The sequence below is a fragment of the Olea europaea genome, chromosome 16 (assembly GCF_002742605.1).
Source record: "Olea europaea var. sylvestris chromosome 16, O_europaea_v1, whole genome shotgun sequence".
Classification (NCBI taxonomy): Eukaryota; Viridiplantae; Streptophyta; class Magnoliopsida; order Lamiales; family Oleaceae; genus Olea; species Olea europaea.
Window position 1 is genome coordinate 18,508,524 of NC_036252.1, and position 6,065 is coordinate 18,514,588.

The following is a 6,065-nucleotide window of genomic DNA, read 5'->3' on the forward strand; positions in this document are numbered from 1 at the left end:
ACAAGAACATGCTCCCTCTCCTCCTCCTAGAAATAGGAGAGAGAGGAGGAACCTAGTCGATTGGGGAAGTCGAGGAGAAGCACTTCCACCTCCCCAGGACATCCAAGATGATGAAGGGTCAGATGGGCCCTGTCGATCTTATGAGATTGACGATAATGATGATAACCTCCCTTTCTCAAGGGAGATCCGAAGCTTCCCAATGCCAGCAAATTTCATGCCCCCTAAAATCCCCAACTATGAGGGAAAGGGGGATCCGGAGAAGCACCTCACCAATTACATGACACAGATGAGCCAGAGGGGAGCCTTGCCTGCTCTAAAATGCAGAGCCTTCTATTTAACACTAGGTGGGGCCGCCGAGGTATGGTACGGTAGGCTTCCTCCCCTAAGCATCAAAAGTTGGCCAGATTTGAAGAAAGTATTTTTGAACCAGTACCTCTCACGCAGGGAAGGAGAGACACCAGTTCAACGCCTGCAAGACATAAGGCAGGCCCCTGGGGAGACGCTGAAAAGCTATCTCGCCAGGTTTACAGAGGAAATTACTTACTGCGAACAGATCACTGATAGAGAAGCCCTTTCAGCCCTGAAAGGTGGGCTCAACATGAACACTTTGTTCTGGAGGGACGTGCGCAGCAAGAATCCCTCCACATATGACGAGCTGGTGGAAATGATGAGAGTGGAAATTGTTAGTGAAGAAATGATTGATCGTCGCAATCGTGCCGCACAGGGACTCCCTCCTTCTCAGAGGCAGGTAGGTCGAGGACGCGCAGCACACCTTGTTACTCAGCAATGGACCCAAGCAGGACATACCATAGCTCCCACATCTGGACAGGCCCTAGCTTCCGCCACATTGAATGCAGCACCGGTGCTGGCATATGATAATGACCCTGCCGAAGCGGGACCATCTGGAAGAGCTGATAACAATAAGAAGAAGAAGAAGAGGTCAAGCAGACCCTTGAAAGGAGCAAGGTTTTGTACGTTCCATCAACTATATGGACATGACACTAGTGAGTGTCGTGACGCCAATCGATGCCCTGATCGAAGCAACCCGCACACTTCCAGCAGGAACGAACACCCTCGCAGATCCGCCTCCCCAAGGAGAGGAATGAGAGGTCACAGGGAACAATCTCCTCGGAGGAGAGAATCAAGGGACCAAGGCCAATCCAGACAGGGAAATCAAGCCCAATTATCTGGAAGCCAGGTCATCAGGGAAATCGATACTATCATTGGGAGACCCCACGTCGGTGGCAACACTAGGAATGTCCAGAGAGATTACACAAGAGAAGCAAAGGATCCCCTAATGATCACTTACATTGTCAACGAATCAAAATCAGCAAACAGGATGGCCCCAATCACCTTCTCCCAGTAAGACTTAGAGGGAGTTCACCACCCCCATTGTGATGCATTGGTTGTAAGAGCCGTAGTGGCTAGAAACGGATTAAAACGCATGCTCGTTGACAATGGCAGTTCCGTGAACATATTGTTCGGATCCACTTTTGATAAAATGCAAATTGAACATGGGTTGATCCCCATGACCGACCCACTATTCGGATTCACTGGTGACAGCATCATCCCACGAGGGCGGATCACCCTGCCTGTCGAAATGGGTTCGGCACCCCTAGTGGCCCAGCACTTCATGGAATTTCTGGTGGTAGATCACAGATCAGCTTATCATGGAGTATTGGGCAGACCCGTTCTGAAAGATCTTTGGGTTATCACGTTCATTCACTATTTGCGAATGAAATTTCCAACCGAACATGGGATTGCTACGGTCCGAGGCGATCAGATGGGCTCCAGGGCATGCTACCTGAACTCGCTACGAAAGTCCGAGCCCCGAACTGTTAATGTAATCCTAACTGAGGTACCCGCTGAAGGCACGGACATGGAAATGCTCGACACCCCTGAACAAGGGCATACCTCCGAACAAGAGGGAGACGTCGACATGGAAGAGGCCCCTGAACAAGGACACCCTCTTGATGAGTTAGACCCCCGAATAATTGACTCTGAACCAAATACGACCCCAATGGAAGAGTTGGAAACTTTCCCCGTCAACTCGGAAGACCCCAAGTCAGGTCTTGCGTATAGGGAAGTCATTGTCACCTGAAGCAAAAGCTGAGATGATACGCTTCCTGAAAGGGAACCTGGATGTCTTCGCATGGAAACATGAAGATATGGTGGGAATAGATCCTAGGATCAGTTGCCATCACCTTAACATCAACCTCTCATATGCCTCCATAGACAAAATAAGCGTGCCCTAAATCCGGAGCGGTACGAGGCACTGAAAGACGAAGTAAACAAACTTAGCCGCAGTGGTTTCATAAGAGAGGCCATCTATCCAAGGTGGATATCCAACCCGATTCTGGTGAAAAAGCCTAGTGGAAAGTGGAGGGTATGCGTGGACTTCACGAACCTAAATAAGGCGTGCCCCAAAGACAGCTTTCCACTTCCAAGGATAGATCAACTTGTGGACTCTACTGCTGGGCATGAACTACTGAGTTTCATGGATGCATACTCAGGGTATAATCAGATACCCATGTTCCGACCTAATGAGGAAGCTCCATCGTTCATTACGGACAGGGGTCTGTATAGCTACAAAGTCGTGCCCTTCGGATTGAAAAATGCCGGAGCCACATACCAGAGGTTAGTCAACATGATGTTTGCCAAACTCATTGGCAAAACCATGGAGGTCTACGTAGACGACATGTTGGTCAAAAGCCTCCAGACGACCGAACACGTGAGTCATCTCGACCAAACCTTTCAGATACTTAGAAAGTATAATATGAAATTGAATCCCCTCAAGTGCGCCTTTGGAGTGGCATCGAGCCAGTTCTTGGGGTATATTGTAAATCAGAGAGGAATTGAGGCGAATCCAGTGAAAGTAACGGCCTTGCTAGAAATGAGGTCACCTCAGAAATCAAAGGAGGTCCAAAGTCTCAACGGCCGGATAGCCGCACTCAGTCGCTTCATCTCCAGAGCCACAGATAAAAGCTTGCCTTTCTTCAAAGTGTTGAAGCAAGGAAAGAAATTTCAATGGACTTCGGAGTGTGAAGAAGCCTTCGAGGCTCTGAAAAAGCACCTTGGAGAGGCACTCCTCTTGTTGAAACCTCAGTCGGATGAATCTTTACTACTGTATCTAGTAGTTTCGGACGTGGTAGTCAGCGCAGTCCTAATCAGGGAAGAAAATAAGCGTCAATTACCAGTGTACTACATCAGCAAAGCACTTCTCCCAGCTGAAACACGCTACCCAGACATGGAAAAATTGGCAGTCGCCCTTATCACAGCCTCAAGAAAGCTGAGGCCATACTTCCAAGCCCACTCAATCCAAGTTCTCACCAATTTCCCTCTAAAGCAGGTAATGCAGAAAACAGACGCATCAGGACGCCTGCTAAAATGGGCAATCGAGCTCAGCGAGTTCGATCTAACGTTCCGACCTCGACACGCCATCAAGGGCCAGGCCCTTGCTGATTTTATGGTACAGTTTGCCAAAACCCCAGAAATAGAGACGATAATGGAACCAGCCGAGCCTCCCACATGGAAACTGTTCGTAGATGGATCCTCGGGAGAGGCTGGCGCAGGAGCAGGGATCGTATTGGAGAGCCCGAAAGGCCACAAGCTAAATTGTGTGGTAAGGTTCGGCTTCAAAGCCTCGAATAAAGCTGTCGAATACGAGGCCCTTCTGGCAGGTCTTAGACTCGCTAAGGAGATGCGGGTCAGGAAGCTCCTGGCGAGCAGTGACTCTCAGCTCATAGTAAATTAGGTCAATGGAAGCTTCACAGCCAAAGACGGTAACATGATTGCGTACTTGAAGTTGGTTCTGGACATAATTCCTCATTTTGAAAGGTTCGAACTGACTCAAGTCCCCCGTCTAGAGAATGCACACGCAGACGCCCTTTCAAAATTAGCCAGCAACATGGACTCAGAGCTGCTAAACATCGTCCCTATTGAGCACTTATCAAAGCCCTCCACCTCCGAAGGTGAAGAGATACTGTGGATAGAAGGCACCCCATTACGGATGCAGCCCATCATCACGTACCTGAAGGAGCAAACACTACCTGCTTCCAAGGGCAAGGCGAGGAAATTAAGAAGAAGGGCTGCACACTTCATCCTACAAGAAGATACCCTTTACAAGAGAGGCTTCGCCTCGCCCCTTCTTCGATGCATAGGAGGCGAAGAGGCCACATACATACTCAGGGAAATCCATGAAGGAATCTGTGGAAATCACTCCGGAGGAACGGCTCAAGCACACAAGGTCCTCCGTCAAGGCTACTTCTGGCCGACCCTGAAAAGGGATGCTTGCCAATTTGTCCAGAAATGTGACAAGTACCAGCGCTTCTCGAACATACAAAGACAGCCTGCTCAGAGCCTCTCCGTAGTAACCAGCCCTTGGCTATTCGCCAAATGGGGAATTGACTTCATTGGTCCACTCCCAAAAGAGAGAAGAAGTGCAACTTTCGCTATTGTCGCCATTGACTACTTCACTAAGTGGGTCGAGGCTAAACCCCTTGCCAGAATTACCGAGGCTAACACTAACAAGTTCGTTTGGAAAAACATCATTTGTAGATTCGGCATTCCCCATTCCTTAGTGTCTGATAACGGAAGGCAGTTTGACAATAGAAAGATGCGAGACTTATGCGACGAACTGGGCATAAAGAAGGACTTCTCGACACCTCATCACCCCCAAGCGAATGGGCAAGTTGAAGCAGTGAACAAGACTATCAAACACACCCTGAAAAGAAAACTTGATACCTCAAAGGGGGCCTGGGTTGATGAACTCCCCCACGTCCTCTGGGCTATCAGAACTTTTTGCCGGACTGCAACCGGTGAAACCTCGTTTTCCATGACCTACGGAGCCGAGGCCATGAGTCCTGTCGAAGTCGGGGTCCCATCACATCAACAGATACATTTCAATGAGATCAGCAATGACGAGGCTCGAATAAGCGAACTACACCTCCTTGAGGAAAAGAGAGATACCTCCCAAATGATCTTAGCAAAATATTATCGAAAGATGACCCACTATGACAACTCCAAGGTCAAAAACAGAACTCTTCACTTGGGCGACCTCGTCCTCAGAAGAGTTTTCCAATCTTCAAAACCAACCGGGTCAGGAGTGTTTGGCCCAAACTGGGAAGGCCCTTACCGCATCCGCTGGGAATCCTGACCTGGTACCTTCGAAATCGGAAGATATGTCAGGAAAGGCGCTGTCTTATCAGTGGAACATCGAACACTTGAGGAAGTACTACCAATAATGAGACTTTGTTCCGATCCGATCTCAATATGTTATAGTGAATCGATTGTTCTGATCTGATCTCGGTTGTAAAATTCCCTAAGTGATGGAATTGTCTTTGTAAAGGGTGATGTAATTTATCTTATGTAGTGAATCTTCGTTTCCGAGCCACATCAGTTAGTGAATAGTTTCCTCAATCCTTCAGAAGGTTCATTTAAGCGATCCGATTGTCAATTATTAGCCTATTAACGTTAAGGCGCTCTTCATGTTTGCTTAAGTAGTCTGATCTCAAATTATTAACAAGTTGGCATTAAGAGTTGCTTCATACTCGCTTAAGTGCTTAAACTCATATTATTAACTTGAGTGGTCCAGTCCGCAGTTATTAACCGGTTATTGTCACGAGATAATTAGTCTGACGTTTGCATTCATACAAGTATAAACAGATAGAAAATACAAAGAAGCAGAAGCCCAAATACTTAGTAAAAAATTTCATTTCATTGAATAAATTTAAGTACAAGGAGGCCGAAGCCATTACAAAAGGTAACCCTAATCTGCTGGAGGGACTTCTACTTTGGCCGCCTCCTAGGCCTCCGGAGCCCCCTCGACAAACCTATCAGGCCGACCTCCAGTTGGCCCCCCGAACTCTGCCTCCAATGAAGAGATGTCCAGAGTGGGGTGCACCTCCTTCAGTCGACCCAATAAGCTTTGGGCACTCCATGAGGCCCAGAAGTTGGCGAAGTCGTCATACATGGGATGGTCTTCAAAGTGGTCAATGAAGTTCTGGACTGTCACCTCCCCCGCAGACTTCAACTCCTCCTTCAAAGAGGCAATCTCTTCTGACTGA